Source organism: Ascaphus truei, chromosome 9, assembly GCF_040206685.1.
Source record: "Ascaphus truei isolate aAscTru1 chromosome 9, aAscTru1.hap1, whole genome shotgun sequence".
NCBI lineage: Eukaryota > Metazoa > Chordata > Amphibia > Anura > Ascaphidae > Ascaphus > Ascaphus truei.
Window position 1 is genome coordinate 61,738,817 of NC_134491.1, and position 17,449 is coordinate 61,756,265.

The window sequence follows — 17,449 nt, forward strand, 5'->3', positions numbered from 1 at the left end:
CAGCAGCAGCAGCAGCAGCAGCAGCAGCAGCAGCAGCAGCAGCAGCAGCAGCAGCAGCTTCATATCCCACCCGCTGGGCAGGCTCCATCAGGTCTGGCAATTACAAAGGGGCCCCACTGGGGTGCCCCCTGTTCTCTGGACCTCCTTCCTCCTTTGAACTTCAATGTCTATGCAGACATCCTGGCACCTATGTAAATGCCCAGGCTGACTGCATAGACCAGGCCGGCACAACTCCAGTCCTCGAGGGCCGCAAACAGGTCAGGTTTTCAGGATATCCCTACTTCAGCACAGCTGGCTCAATTAGTGGCTCCGTCATACTGAGCCAGCTATGCTGAAGCAGGGATATCCTGAAAACCTGGCCTGTTTGCGGCCCTCGAGGACGGGAGTTGTGCAGGCCTGGCATAGGCATTTATACATACAGTATAAAACTTAAAACATACTTTAATAAAGTATAGACCTTGGGGAACCTTATACCTGCGAGGGAAATGGGTCTGGGATACCTGGGCTCGAAAACCAGGATTCCTGGGGAACTGGAGAGCCCCGGTGTAATTCACCTTGTGTACATGCAAATCCTGCCTGCACGTCTGGGAGAATAACTGGGTCTCCGGTAACTTTGTCACCCGAACTCCTACAAACAAAAGGAATACACATCGACCCAAATATCCCACCTAAAACTTACACTCCCGAAGTTTCATGTCTCTAGAACGCTGGGAACACGAAAAGCCTCAAAACAGGTCACTTTTTTACTCTACTTTAACATTGCCTGGAAATATAGCCAGGTCGCAGAGCACAGATTCCCCATAGACTTACATTGGACATCCATAGCCCACCCCATCCTTAAGTACAGATGGGTACCCACAAATTATACACTATTTGTGGGTAACATAGCAGTACTAGCAGCTACCCCTGTCAGCAACACTTAATACACCTTTTATCCCTAGTTGCTCCCTAATACCCAGCCTTAATCTCCTGCTCCCACAGTCCCTGTCTTGCAGCTATTTCCTAACAGGGATCCTAACTATACCTGGCACCCCGAACTTACATTCCCGCAGGGAACCGTAACATGGGAACAGAAATACAGGAGAATACATTAGGGCGCACACCTAGACACAAGAGCTGACACTTCAGTCCTTGACATACGGTTTCTAGAGGCAGCCAACCGGGCTTGACCTGTATTAATGCAGACTGGCAGCCCCCTACCGGCACACCCACAAATCGCTGCCCTTGGCCTACTGCAGAGAATGGAACTGGGGTAGATGGCTATTTAAATACATTTTTCTGTAAATTGGGCGAAATGTGTGGGATTTTTGCTTGAATAAGATGTTGTGTCCATGGTGACTTACAGCAAACGGCAGCGCGTCGAAAGGCGAAACGTTAGCAAAACGATAAAAAAAAAATACTTTTCAGAGATATTGTGAAAGCTGAAAAATTGTCACTAGATATCGCACGACAAGCCTGACACTATGATATGAAAGTGAGGTTAGATCCCCAGGTGCACAGGATTTCAAAAACGCTAAATGGCTCTTCCAGGCGTAATTTTCAGAAAAATAAATTACCTTCACTCTTCAGAAATTCTTAGAAATCTAGAAAGTGAACAGACAGCACATATTATCTTGTGTAATCCTTCCAGGATCTGACATGCATTTTAAATGTCAGCACTGTTGGAAAATGTATCATTTCCCACATGTCATCTGGTTACAGTATTCATCTGTGATGAGCCTGTGGCAAATACAATGAAAATTTACATTTACCCTTTCTTCTAGTGATTGAAATGAATCTTTGAATCTACAAACGACGCGTCCTGTTATTACTAGAGTTAGGCTTAGCCAGTCCTGCTTTGGAATTTCCAAGCCTATTAGATTGTCGTTTGGTGTGAAATACAGTAGTATGAAGCATGTGTTATTGTCTTATCTTACAGCCCATTATTATGGTGCATGTTCAGTACTTAATTATAATAATTATAAGATTATTGCAAATGAAATATCACGTGTGAGCACATTCACATGTCTCAGACTGGTCTGCTACCCTGCTTTTCACCATTGTCTCCTAGCACAGCGGTGCGCAAACCGGGGGGGGGGGGGCGGGTGTTAATTTCTAGGGGGCGCGGCGGTTACAGAGGCCCCGCTCTCCTCCCCCGGCAATTAAATTAAATGCCGGGGGAGGCGTGAGGCCTCTGTAACTCACTTACCTGCTGCCAGCCATGGCGTGGGGTCATGTGACGTCACACATCACCATGGCAACGCACATCAAACAACATCATGGGGTCACGTGACGTGACATCACATGACCTGCTATGTCATTTGACGCTGAGCCATTGGGAGAGGGGGGGTGCCAACGCTGCGACTCCCGGGAAGGGGGCCGCAGCTCAAGAAGTTTGTGCACCCCTGTCCTAGCATACAGTGCTTCCACTGCAGCCAGGGATTCTGGGAATGAGATGCAAATGAGCACACAGCGTCATCTCTTGCTTCAAACGCATTTTAACATGGACCCCTGTAAGCTTATGCTTGCCGCATTATACACAGCTGTGCTCAAAAGCTGTGTAATGCGGCATGCATAAGCTTACAGGGCTCCATGTTAAAATGCGTTTGAAGCAAAATGTGGCAAACTATATGCTAATTTGCATGTCATTTCCCAGAATCCCTAGCTGCAGTGTAAACACTGTATGCTAAGAGATAATGGGGAAAAGCAGGGTAGCAGATCTGTCTGAGACTTGTGAATGTGTTCACAAGTGATATTTGTATTTGCTGTATGGTGTAAGGCTTGTGTAATTTTTTTTACCCACCATACCTTACTAAATAAGATTATAGAAAGCTCTGAAACCAGAGCTGGCTTAGTTTGCAACAGTGTTTGTATTACGCAGATGGAGGGTTATGTAATGAATTAATTAAAAGTTGGATTGAATAATAAACTCGTTAAGCAAATTTCTTACATTTGACATAGATCGTTAGCCAGTTTATGCCACTCAGGACCTTGGAGTTTTTTTCCCAACAAGAAAGGTTGATGCAGAGACACAATTTGCTACACCCCATATAATATATGCATTGTGTAATTCCTCCCCAACTACTCTTATTGACCTTCACACATTGTTGAGAAGAGACACTGGTTAATTTTAATTTCTCTGTGTCTGTCCATGGTTCTCCTTGTTGTGACTCTTCCTTTTCCCTGTCATACATCTATGCCACCCCTTTCCATTACTGCTACATGTGGGAGATAACAGGGGAGTCGAGATGTGTGACTGTCTGAGTTTAATTTGTAAATGTTATAGCACAGTTTGTGTGAAATGTTGGAGCAAATACTCATTTGCACTCTATTTATTTAGTATTTATTTAGTATTGTGAAAATGGCCGACATTCACAACATTGAAATATTGACCAATATGTTCCCAGACATTGGCCAAAACTTGCCAACCATTTTCAAAAAGGTACGCAAACGTTGGAGTCAATGGTGCTCTCTGAGAATGTTATTCTGCACACGCATACTATTTTGGGCTCAAAATCCCCATTGACTACAATGTGAATTTTCAGATGAAAACGTTCCAACTCACAAATGACCCCTTCAGCGTATATAGAATAAGGCTATAAGTAAGATATTAGTGGTTGATCATTTCTACCGAAATTTCATATCTTCACTAAATTAGTCCCACATGTCCAGAATGTGGCTAATAGGTTTCACTCATCTCTACACCGGAGTTAAAAAAAGGTTAGGGCGCTGCGGCCCTTTTCCAATATGCCGTGAAAGTGTCACCATGTAAATGGAGCTGAGATCTTCCTACACAAAGGGAAAACCCTTTCATGCTTTTTTGGAGTAAGGACCTACATTTGTTGGATTCTTCTTGAAGAGAAGGGAGAATTAGAGCGTTTCTAATGAAATCCCCAATCCTCTTTCCCAGCACGAGTCAAAAAGAAATGATAAAGGAGACAATTTATTTGAAATGACGTTTGCTCAATACCATTTGCAAAATGATTTTTTTTATACAATTAAAAAGGATTTTCTGTAACGGGGAAAAAAACAAAAAACTGATGAACTTTTTAGGGGAATTGAACATTGATCGATTTAATCAAACAGTGCGTGAAATTTTCCATCGCAATTCAACGCCTTCATGCAATGCATAAATATGTTTTTTTTTTCCCCCTCATAGGACACTGACAGTGTTTGCAGCACTGAACATAGCATTTTGCGGGCACAATGAGTGCCTGTCCTGAAGAGTTTACAGCCTAATCTGTTGCATGAGTCACAGGGAGATAAAGTGACTTGCCCAATGTCACAAGAAGGTGAACTGGGCTTCACCTGTTCCTCTTAGGCCTCGATCTGCAAAGCTCCATAACATCCCGTTAACACCAACAGTGCATCTTCAATGCCATAACGTTAAGCCATATCCACTAAAGTCCGTTAAATTACATTATGTTAGTATGGTTCTAACTAAACTTGGCGTTACTCACATCCAGACACTGAAATAGCCTTTTACAAGGCGTGGATTGGTGTAGCTTCAAAGTTAGACATGATTTGAATAACGTGGCATTATTTCCATCTCCCTCTCTCTGTCCACTTCAGAAAAAGGTCCTTATCAGCATCTGGATAGGAGTAACGCTAAGACTGGCATAGTCGGGGCCATTTTAAGGCATTGGCTAACTGGGCTATATATAGCCTGTGCTGGGCTTACACATAAAATAAATAAGCTACAGTTTAGGGCCTCACCATATGGGGATCCTCAAAAATAGAAACAAATTAAGGCATTTCAAGTTTTACAATCAAATGATAAATAAAGAAGATATGGGAAAAAAAGATTCACTATAAATATGGAATTTTTTTGTTCAAATATGACCCTAAGCATCATGTGCATCGAAAGTGACTTTGTAGCTTATCATTTGAATACATCAATGACTTTGCTCTCCAAAAATAACGACAGAAAAATTGTGCAAAACACTTCATTTTAGCTTTACACCGTCATCTTCGTATATAACAATGGTTGTATATTGCTTTAATTCCTTTCAGAATCACGTTTATATTTTCAATGGTCCCCTCAGTCAGAATAATAAATATATTTCTCATTTCGGGGCCTTTTATAAACTTGACATAGCTTAGGGCCTCAGAAGTTCAAAGTCCGGCCCAGGGACTGTCCGGACTTTTCAAGGGTCCCCAACTTTTTGGAGACTCCACAAAAACCATGGCCCAAAATGTTATTTTAAATTTGTAGTTCTAACTGAATGCAGCAAATGTAATTATCATTTAAATTTAGTTTTTTGGTGTGATTACAACAGTATATTGCTTTTAATTTTATATAGCCTAACTTTTTATACACATTTTTATTCAAATGATGATGTTTCTACAATTTATGGAATAGGTAGTTTAATCGATTTGTCAAAAATGTATTTGAAGACTAAATGAACAAAAAAAAAAACCTATTACAGCATGACAAACTAGAGTCAAAATTACCGAAAATTGAAATTAATTTACGAATTGCGTAGGGGACAATCTTTTCAAAGTTGAAATGTATTAAGATTGAGATCCACAGTTGCTACTTCATATAGGGTGACCATATTTTTCCCGGGACCCACCGAGACAAATTTCGCGCATGTGCAAATGCGAACTGCTCATGTGCGAATGGCGAGGCCAGCTGCTCATGCACTAACGGCAAGTGCCCACAGCGCATGTGCGAATGTTTAGCGCCGACCGCACATGTGCGAACGGCAAAGGCCCATCGTGCATACGCACGAGTGGCTGGCAACTTGCCGACAGCGCCCCCGTGATTGGCACTTACCAGCCGCTTGTGAAAATACGCGATCGGCACTTGCCAGCTGCGTGTGTGCCAATTGTGCAAGTGTGGTCGACAAGAAAAAAAAGAGACATTTTTTAAAAGTCAGCACCTGGAACAAAGTAAAAAAACAAAAACGGATTGTCCGGTCTGGTCACCCTATGCTTCAACCAACATATAAACACTTTCTTTGTAGACAATCGAATTAGATACAATCGAATTTGATGACGTAGGTAAATCAAATGTGTGTTTGCCATAATATTTGCAGAATGTCCATAAAAGTTTTTAAAGTTGTTCAATAAAAACATACTGCATTTGTATTTAAATGTGACCTTTGTGGGTGGGAACCCCAATTTACACTTAGCCCAGGGGCCCCAACAATTCTTAAGACGGGTCTGGGTATAACGTCACTATATTGGAAGATAACAAAACCTTTTGCTACAATAATGTGACATTAAGCCTATGCTAATGAGATATAGTACGGGCGTTGCTTTGTGCATATAATTAGCGCTAATGAGATATAGTACGGGCGTTGCTTTGTGCATATAATTAGCGCTAATGAGATATAGTACGGGCGTTGTTTTCTGCATTTAATTAGCTTTGAGCATGCCATGTTGTCAGGGAACATAGCGTCCGTTATGAGCGCTGACTTAATGGAGATTTGTGAATCTACCCTTTAAAAAAAATAAGTACAGCCTTGAACATACTGTCAGTGCCATCAAACATTAAAATATGAATGATTAATCTTGCCTGCATTTGCCAAACACAATTTACAACTGGCCTTCCTGTAATCGGCCACATGCACTATAGCTGTGTTAAATTTACAATACACTGGCGTATTTTAATCTCATGCAAATGATGCAGACAAGGTGCTCTTAATGCAGAGCAAGAGGTCCACCCCTAGCACAGTAATTACAATTGAAGTGTAGTAACTAAAGGTCAAGCTACTGTGCATTTCAAAATAGATTTTTACAGACGCGTAGGAGCTGGCAGCGAGAATAAAGCAACTGTTCTTTCCACAAACTAGATTGTGAAGCTCCGATTCCCAACAGCTTTCACGAGCTGGATTAACCCCTGGAGGGCCGCAGCAGGGGCCAGCAATGCAGACCCCTCTGGTCCTGGAGGGGTTAACAAGCATAACATCTTACATTATTTAGTTGATGGGTAATGCCCGACATAACACACCCTTTACATCACATGCATATTTAACCCCCGACTCTGGCGGAGGGACCCGCAACACATTGCTAGGTGCCTCTGGCGGTGAAGCGGTTAATAAAAGCGCTTACTTTAAGGCCAACTGAAATAATGACCGCAAGGTCCCTCTCACTGCAGTGGATAATTTAAAGTGCCTTTAGGGTTCCAGCCCAGAGAGGGCTGCATCTCTGCCTCTAAATTCTACTTCTTAAGGAATATTGATTAGTCAATAGTCGGTATAAGCGGAATTTTTATTATCAACTGTACTCAATTAATCCGACTGCTCTTCTCCTCCCGCATCCAGAAAATCTAGCCTGGTTTCTCTCTTTTGTGTCAATCAGAAGCAGGATATTGGCAGCTGTAACTTTTAATGATCATAAACATTTGGAAAGAACCACACTGAACAACATAATAGATTTATAGCTGCAGTGGATGGTTCTAACTGTGTACAGTCATCTAGTGCTATATCATTAAGTGCATTACTCACTGAAATTGAAACATACCACTGCATTACAGGCAAATCCCTCCATCACGCTCCAAAATAATAGGGCTGCCTATCGATTGTGATAGAGTCCATGGAGAAATGGATATATTAACTACAGCAAGCATATATTGATGCCAAAATGTGAGGACCACACGCTGAAAAATATATGTGCCACAAGGTGATCTAGATACAGTTCAGTCTGAAAAAGATAAATTATCCACTGGTAAAAATGATTGCCTGAGAATAAAATAACATTAGCGGCTGTATCAGGTTTTTATCAGTGTAGGAGACATGAACTAGCAAAGCTAATTTAGTTCTCTGTCACTCGTACACCATTCACCGATATCAATATTGTGTTGGGTTTGATGCTTGTAGAATGCAGAGGAATCCTCTGAGAATATTGTGCAGGGAATACAAGGCGAGATGTCTGCTTTATTTTCATGCATCTTCTGCTTTTGCAGATCTTCCAATGATGCAGTAGAAGAGCAGTTCGTTTTTAATTACACCCTGTTGGCAACAAAGGAGTTAATAATGTATCGTCGGTGGAATCCTTTTTGAGCACCCAGACTTAGAATGGAGAGCAGAGTATGGAATCCAGTTCCCAGCTTCAGCTTCTGAGCAAAGTTGGAAATACTGACTTTGTGGGCAGGGAAAATGTGAAGGTGTCATTGCCCATGGACGAACAACTTTTCAAACGATAACCATCTTTCTATCCAGTTTTGACCCCCTGTCCTGTCAGGGGTCTATATCTATCAAGTGAAATGGCGTTAAACTGACGCTAAGGCCCAGATACACTAAGCTTCGTTAGGCGATTTAATGTCACTTTAAGATAAATCAATGTCATGTTAATAGCAGTGCTTATCCACTAAAGGGACTAATGTAACATTAACCAAGTTTAAATAGTGCAGCATTCATTTGTACGGACATTAAGTATAACGAGATGGAAAAGAGACGAACGCGGGGATTTAACATTATGTTAGGTCATACGTAAAGGATGGCGTTACTCACATACCATAACATAGGGCTTTTATAGGGTCTGAATGGGTGTAACACTACAGTTAAGTATGGTTTCACTCAGTGGTGCTTAACTCCAGTCATCAAAACCCCCCAACAAATCAGGTTTTCAGGATATCCCAGCTTCAGAACAGGTGGCTCAAACAGTGGCTCAGTCTTTGAGTGAGCCACTGATTGTGCCACCTGTGCTGAAACTGGGATATGCTTAAAATCTGACGTGTTGGATGTTCTTGAGGACTAGAGTTGAGCCCCCGTGGTTTAACTAACATAGCACTATCTCCTGTGTTTTTTCCCTCCCCTCTCTTCCTTAACTTGAGTTAAAGATCTATTTCAGGGTCTGGGTGGGAGTAACTCAAAGATATAGTTCACTTCATACCTAAACTTGGCATTACTCACATCCAGACCCTGAAATAAGCTTTTTACAGCGTCTGTTTGGGTGTACGGCCACAGTAAAGCATGTGTTAACCAACAGCATTATCTTCAACCTTAGTTCTCTCTCCTGTGCCCTCTTTCTCTCCGCATCAGATTAAGACGTATTTCAGGGTCGGGATAGGAGAGACGCTAAGACATTCTTATTTTACTTAACCTCACATTATTGGAAATGAACGCAAGGTTATGCTAGAATAATGTGACATTAAGCCTATGCTAATGAGATGTAGAATGGCCAGTGCTTTTGCATATAATTAGCTTTGAGGATACACAATAACCTCAGGGAACATAATGTCCATTCTTGTTTCAGGTAATGTCATGTTACGAGCCCTGACAATGGAGTGGATCTTGGCCATAGAATTTGACAGAAGAACCATGTGGCTCCACCCTACCACCACTACCCCACCACCCTACCCCCACCAGTTTGCACATTTTCCTACCTATTTTAAAACCTCAGACCCAATTTGATCCTATTGCTTCCTTATTTAGGATAACCTTGTGTCTATACCTTTATAGACAACATCATTTAAAATAAAGAGACAGATTGGACAGTTTGCTAGTGTCCTATTGGATCGCCCAAACGGCGCCGAAAGTGTACAGCATTTCTGTCACAGTGGCTTCCATAACCCAACACCCACCCTCTAAGGAAGTCTTCTGAATGGCTCTTCTCAGTTAGACTAATGATAATACCTATTTTCCTTTCTCATGGCACCAAGGATAACATCCACCCCATAGGTAGCTGCACAAAGTTAATATTATCCAGTTTGGTTGTAGACGCTTCCCTGCCCAGGGGCTGTGAAAAGCTTTGTCCGTTAAACCACTCGCCATACGCCTAACTGAACACTCGCATTAAAGAGAGAGGGGCTGTCGTACAAGACATAATGGCTCATATACAAAGCGTTGCTCAAAAGAGCTTTGGGGCACCTAGGACAATGTTATAGGCTTCTGGTGTACAACCCGAGCCAAGATGTAAAAAGAGCATCACTATAAACCCCAAGGCATGCAAGGTTTTGCAGATCTACACATAGCTGCTATCAGCTGATGCTCATCCACTTTAATGGGCGGAAGCTCATACTAATGGCTTTCCACAATAAAAATCTACTGTTTGCCATGAAAATGTTATTGGCCAACAGCCCTCCCAGCTCAACACAATAAACACATTTAAATACAACAGCGGTAGAGTTCCCTTTTGTGTTGTATGCATACATGTCATGAATCTTACTAATACACTGACTTTACAGGGCTGGATCAGCAACCAAACGTACTGTAGGGTATGTATGTATTTATATATGTACAGCAGAATAGCATTTAATATACAATATGTCTGTTTAATTATATATATAATATATATTATATATATATATATATATATATATATATATATATAATATATTATATATTGTATATGCATAAGTATAGCAGAATAGCATACAGCATAGCATATAATGTATGATGTGTGTGATATATACAGGGGATAATTTAAGATGGCCCTGGAGTGATCTCACTGACTAACAGCAGCAAAGCAAACATGTACTTTTGTTTCCTCTGTCTCCTTAGCCAAGATAGAAATGATCCTTGGCAGAGTATCCCATCGGCAGACACCTTGATATCCAGCACTGTCACTGTGGGGTGTTCCATGCAAACCTCTCTGACTGTGAATTGTCAGTAATGGCTTCAGTCTGTTTCATTTTAATGTCCCCTCTCTCTCCTCCTCTGCTGTTCAAAGGCAGCTCGCAGGCGACGTTAATGTAAGGAGCCATGCAAAGCTGTGTCCCTGTAAATTATTCATACCTGTGTACCTTCTCCTGCTTTGCTTTGTGCGAGTGATGTATTTAACACTCTTTAACAACTGTAAAATATGCTTGCAGTGTAATGCAAAGCAGGGAGTGGGAGAGCTGTAACACAAACAGACTTCAATGGGGAAAGCATACAGGATATTTCAGAGTAAGAGAAGGGCTCACACAATAGGTCTTGCTCTGAAGCTGGATGGTGGGAAGCTCGGGGGCACATGTGAGGCAGTACTTATTCAAGAAAAGGGTGGTGGATTTGTGGAATATCCCTCAAACAGAGGTGGTAGAAGAGGCTACTGCGGTAAGAGAATTCAACCAGGCTTGGTATAGACATAGGGCTAATCAAAATATAAAATGAAATACAGCCAAGAATCAAATATGTTTTGAGCTTTGACAACGGGTCCTAATCTTATCTACCATCAAATTCTATGTTTCATAGTTTAGGATTATACAGTAGTAGCAAAGTATTTTAGGCGGCAATGACAGGGTGTAGTTGAATTTTCAGGCTTTGAAAGGTATTCTGTGTCAACCCATTCTATACCTGATTCAACTCTGATACACTGGAAGCCTATAACACCCAATCATGAACCGAAGTCAATAACTCTGAATACCACCAGCTAAGGCTGAGAAAGCCGGGGCACTGAGGGGCTGCTGACCTTTTGGGATTAACCCCAGATTCCCTTCACCCTAAAACTTCCAATCAATCAACCAACCACTGACAACCTGTGCCATTATCTCAACTTGCCACAGTCTACTGAAGCAACCCACAATTACATGGAGACCTGACCTTGGGAACTCCTTTTGGAGCATGTAGTGGTTCTATTTACACCATGCCATTTAAATGCAGGTCTACTGTATGTAAAGAAAAGGTCAATTGTAGAGAGATGATGTGGTGAAAAGGTTGAGCCATGGTCATTTGAAAATCAATGCCAATTAACATTATCTACAGCAGTGGCTCTCAATCTCCCTATATGGAGTCATTCATGATTGTACGGACGGAAATAGTGATAACACTGCCCCAGCTTTTACTGTCATATTGATAACAATCAGGGCCACCAACAGACATCATTAGGCTCCGGACAAATAAAAGAAGCAGGACGCCCCCCACCTTGGTACACTGAGGGGAGGGGGACACTGGAGGGGAGGAGAAGGTCTGGACCTGGGGGGTGGCTAAGGCGGTAGGAAGAAGCAGGTATGAGCAGCATGGGGGTGGGAGGCAGGGGGGATAAGGAGGTAATGGGCCCAGGGGAGTATAAGGGGACAATGGCCCTTGGGTGAGTATAAGGGGATAATGGACTTGGGGGGGATATAAGGGCATAATGTGCCTCGGGGTTATAATGGGGGTAATGGGCCTGTGGGAGGGTATAAGTAATTAATGGCCTGGGGGTATAAGGAATTAATGGGCTGGGGGGGGGGGGTATAAGAAGTTAATGGGCCTGGGAGGGGTATTATGAGAAAATGGGCCTGGAGGGCATATAATTGGGTAATGTGCCTGGGGGGATATAAGGGAGTATTTGGGCCTGGGGGTCAAGGATCACAGTGGACAGAGGCATGTGGGCTTACCTGGGGCCCTTGGATTGGCCTGCAGGAGGCCCACAAAAGGGAGGTCGATGCAAGAGGAATGAAGGACCTGCAGGCCTGTCAATGGGTACAGTGGAGGCCCACAGAAGGATTGCCGGGGAAGTAGGAACCAGGTGTGCCGCAGCCAGTGAAGGGGAGGGCCACTTCATTTGACCCACCGATGGGCACGCAGAAGGAAGGCCTCGGCCTGGAGGTGGAGGAGCAGGGCATAAACTGTTGAGTCGCCGCCAGGGGGGCCTTTCCCGGTACAGCAGTCCCAGCTATCCCCCCTGTCAGTCAGCCCTGATAACAATGCCGAAAATTGCACTGTCATATACTCAGCCTACTGTTCCCCAATGCATACACACTACTCCTTCTTAACACACACATTCACATGCTATTCCTCTGCAACACACACAAACTCTAGACCTACCAAACACACACACTTACACACAGTACTCTTTCCCAATGCACACATGTGCATGGTACTCTTTCACAACACACACACTCTATGGAGATTATTATTCGGTCGAAATGCCAGGATCGTCCGCTTCGGGCTAATATAGAATAAGCTCATATACCTCCTAAAATATACACATATAACTCTACATCTCCCCAATACACACACATAGTGTACATACTACTTCTTCCCAACATACACACACATAGGGGCAGATTCTAAAAGTTGCAAGATCGCCGATCCATGCAGTCTGCCACAGGAGCCCCATTGACTTCAACAGTGTCAGATCGCACGGTCTCTGAGTTTTTGAATATACCCCTCAATCTTCTACCATACACATACAATTAAAACCCAGTACAACCTTTCTACAGACACAGCGTACCCCTGTGTCACAGATACACACACACACACACACACACATCCTTCTAAATTAATATTTAGAGCGTAAGCTCACAACTGACAATCAAATCTAGAGGCAACCAGTTTAGTGAAGTATGTTTGTCACGGGAGACCAGGCATTCACACCTTTATACCAGGATCATACAATGAGCAAAACAGGTAAAGTGAAATAAATAGTAAATTTATTCGCAGGAAAAGGCATTCACACAATGATACACAAACTACATAAGAAGAGACACACTTACTAGGGACCTGGGGTAAAAAACTAGACTTTCCTAGCTAAATGGTACTTAAAACAAGAGTCTTTAGTTGATCGGGACTTAGCCCAAAATGTTCTGGAACCCAAATCAGCATGAAGTTCCAGGCACCACCGCTCTCTTCTGTCCGGAGGACTTGCTTTTGCTTGACCGGGACTTAGCTCCAAACGTCCTGGAACTAAAATTGGCTTGAAATCCCAGCTGCGACCGCTACGTTCAATTCTCAGAACTTGGCCGCAAAAAGTAGGACTTAGAAAATATTGGTTGGTTTTTCTCAAGCCAGAGCTCTGCTATTCGCGGAGAGGCATCTTTTTCCACATTCAAAAACCTTGCCGCTGTTTTGGCACTTGAGAATCTGTCGGGTGATTGGCTGAGAGGTTTTCTTATAGTATTTTGGAGTTTATGCACAAAATACTACAGCCAATCACCGCGTGGGAACTTTCTTACCAGCCAATCAGAGTGATGCCAGTCCTGTGAAGCCGGGAAAGCGGGGATTCTGAATCAGCCAAGGGACATGCGCAAGTTTGCCACCTTAGCCACTTGCTATTCAGATGCCACCCCGCTGGGTTAGGCTCCTCCAAGTCTGGTGGGGCAAATGGTAGTCCGTAGGACTTCCATTGATCCCAGGACGTGGGTACTTGAACCCTTCCATCCTGCCCAAATGGTCTTCACACCTCAGGCATCCTCTGTGGATTTCATGTCTGAACAGACTTACTGGCACCAAGTTGGTAGCCCTGTAGTCTGTCAGAACATTGGTCCTGAAAGTCCCAGCTCATAATACCGTGCACAACAGTACATTTTATACCAAACACAAATGTTAATAAAAATATACATTTACATGTCCTAAGTCTCTGGGTATGGGGAATAGTATAAAAAGCTGGACTTTATTTTCTATTAGCCTTTATTCCCCACACACTATACAATGGACTTGGACTGGACTTTAAAAATCCCCTCACAACCTTATCTATAGTTGGAGAACCCATGAACCCCTATATAGGTTGTGGGTGATCTGAGAAGTTACTGGGTATCCCCCTTAACCTAGGGACCCCTTATAGTTACAAGGACACTTTTCATCCCTTTGCACCATTTACCTTTCTGGGCTGTGCTGAAGCAGGGAACCCAAGCGGTGAGTCGCGCAAGCGTTTTCAAGGGGAGATATTGCCGGGTCAATGTGCCTATATGAATCTGGGAATCAAGCATGATTCTCGTGTAAATTTTTGGGGTATCCAGCAACTCTGGACCACGACTACCTAGACACATTCTAACAACACTTTCTCCGCAAACCCCCCCTTGAAATTCACACCCTAGCAATCCCTACTTGCTGGCATCCCTGGAAAGGCAAAAACAGAACAATTCTTTATTGTCGCACAATTACAGTTTATGCAAGTACAACAGTTAGGCTCAAGAGCTTGAACCCCAAAACATGGATCAGAGGTAACCAAAGGGGCTTAACCTTTGTTTAAGAGCCTGGTTACCTCCTCACCGTCACAATGTTCAGAATAAACAATTAAATCTCTGGCAACCTATATAATGAAGCGTGTGCTCAGAAAGCACAATTAAATTTATAGACAACCTGTGCAGTGAAGCATATACTCAAAATGGGCAATGAAATCTATAGGCAACCAGTACATTGAAGCGTTTTCGGAACAGACTGAAATCTATAGGCAACATGTACAATGAAGCATGTTCAGAACGGACAATTAAATCTAATGGCAACCTATACAATGACTCGTGTATTCAGAACAGAAAATAACATCCATAGGCAATCTGTACAATGAAGCGTGTGCTCAGAATGGACAATAAAATCTATAGGCAACCTGTACAATGAAGCGTGGGTTCAGAACGGACAATGAAATCTATAGGCAACCTAAACAATGAAGCTTGGGTTCAGAAAGGACAATGAAATCTATAGGCAACCTGTAAAACAAAAGAATACCTTTTGGAGAGTCCTGCAACTTTGTCTTTCAAAGCTTGGATGTTCTGTGTGGCCTGCAGTGCATCGCTGCTGCTGCTAAGGGTTAATAATCTTCCAATAATCACACATAACAGTGTGACTGGTTATTTCAGACTGATGCATTTGTACAAAAGACAAGTATAATGAAAAACCTCAAGGCTACAATCATCAGTGTCAAAATAACAAGTGAATTGAAGCCGGCAGGGAACAGAAAAATTAGACTTTTTTGGCTTCAAAATATGACATTAAATCAGGAGAATAATTGTTAGCAAGAACAGAGCTGTTTTTAATTTTAGGGTTTGCAACTCACCAATTATTTTTCTTTTCCCATTTTCATCCTGGGCATAATCTTCATTAGTAAAATGTCCACTAGTTTTTTGGAACAATACTGGTGCAAAGTAATTTTTAATCAGAGGCTGTTTTAAAAAAAAATATATATAGTAAGAAATGTGAGTTTTGTAAAAAAATTAAAAATAAAAGATTTATGTCTGGAATTGCTCCAGTTTGAAAAGAGGTTTTAAGTGCAGTTAGGGGAGAAGTTACAGAGAAAAGTTATAGGATCAGTTAGGGGAGGAGTTACAGGGAAAAGTTATAGGATCAGTTAGGGGAGGAGTTACAGAGAAAAGTTATAGGATCAGTTAGGGGAGGAGTTACAGAGAAAAGTTATAGGATCAGTTAGGGGAGGAGTTACAGGGAAAAGTTATAGGATCAGTTAGGGGAGTAGTTACAGGGAAAAGTTATAGGATCAGTTAGGGGAGGAGTTACAGAGAAAAGTTATAGGATCAGTTAGGGGAGGAGTTACAGAGAAAAGTTATAGGATCAGTTAGGGGAGGAATTACAGAGAAAAGTTATAGGATCAGTTAGGGGAGGAGTTACAGGGAAAAGTTATAGGATCAGTTAGGGGAGGAGTTACAGGGAGCAGTTATTTGAGCAGTTCGGGGAGGAGGTATAGGGAGCAGTTATGGAATCAGATATGAGAGGAGTTATAGGGAGAATAGGAGCAGTTAAGGTAGGAGTTATACTGCGTGGTTATAGGAGCAGTTTAGGGAGGAGTTATAGGGAGCGAATATAGGAGCAGTTAGGGGAGGGACTATAGAGAGCGATTATAGGAGCAGTAAGAAGAGCAGCTACAGTACAGGAAGTGGTTATAGGAGCTGTTAAGGGAGGAGTTATACTGAGCGGTTATTGGAGCAGTTTGGGGAGGAGTTATAGGGAGCCATTATAGGAACAGTAAAGTGTTATAGGGAGTGATTATAGGCACAGTTAGGGGAGGAGCTATAGGGAGCAGTAAGAAGAGAAGCTATAGGAAGCGGTTATAGGAGTAGTTAAGGGAGAAGTTATACTGAGAGGTTATAGGAGTAGTAAGGGAGGAGTTTTATAGTACAATTATATGAGCAGTTAGGGGAGGAGCTATAGGGAGCAGTAAGAAGAGAAGCTATTGGGAGCACTAATAAGAGCAGTTAAAGGAGGAGTTACACCGAGTGGTTATAGGAGCAGTTGGGGAAGAGTTTTAGGGAGCGGTTTTAGGAGCTGTTAAAAGGCGGGATAAAGGGAGAGATTATAGCAGCAGATAGGGCACGAGTTATATCGAGTGGTTATAGGAGCAGCTAGAAGAGGAGTTGATAAGTGCAAAAAGTGATAATGGGATGTATCAAGGTTTGTTTCTGTTACTGTCACTGATTACCTTTCTATTTGCATATATAAAACCCACCTGGTCTGTGGTAGCCTTAATCTCAGACAGAAAATACTAAAATAACAAGTTTTATATTATTTGATGCCAGTGTAAAAAATCCTTGCACCGCATCAAAAAGCAACTCATCTTCAAATACATCACCTTTATCATTTATATCTGCAAATGCATTTTAACAACAATTAAAAGTGAAAGGTTTTTAACATTTCAATGCATTCCTGGCCCTGATAAGTAACAAAGGGGTTAAATATTTTGGTGAAAATTAGTCTTTTAGGGCATCTGTCTTAAAAACTGAATAATATATAACATATCTTGTTTGCATGTGTTTGAAATCGTGTTACTGTATTAAAGCTAAAAGATTTAGGGTTGCATTATGCATTTACATGTCAAGCACAGCGTAAGACTGACAGTATAAATAGTACAGAATAAAGACAGTGTGGGAGATCTAAATGTTATACTGACAGCA

At 42.2% G+C, this 17,449-nt stretch overlaps 1 long non-coding RNA gene across 2 annotated transcripts in view; it reads right to left on the minus strand.

The window, feature by feature from the left end:
- LOC142502309 (uncharacterized) overlaps window positions 1-17,449 on the minus strand; it is a 96,682-nt gene that overhangs the window by 47,239 nt on the left and 31,994 nt on the right. The window contains exon 1 of one of the 2 annotated variants that reach the window (XR_012803733.1): window positions 15,604-15,821. The exons of the other annotated variant lie outside the window; for it this stretch is intronic. This is a non-coding gene — a long non-coding RNA (uncharacterized LOC142502309). Of the gene's footprint in view, window positions 1-15,603; window positions 15,822-17,449 lie in introns of those variants that run through there. 2 annotated transcript variants of the gene reach the window in all.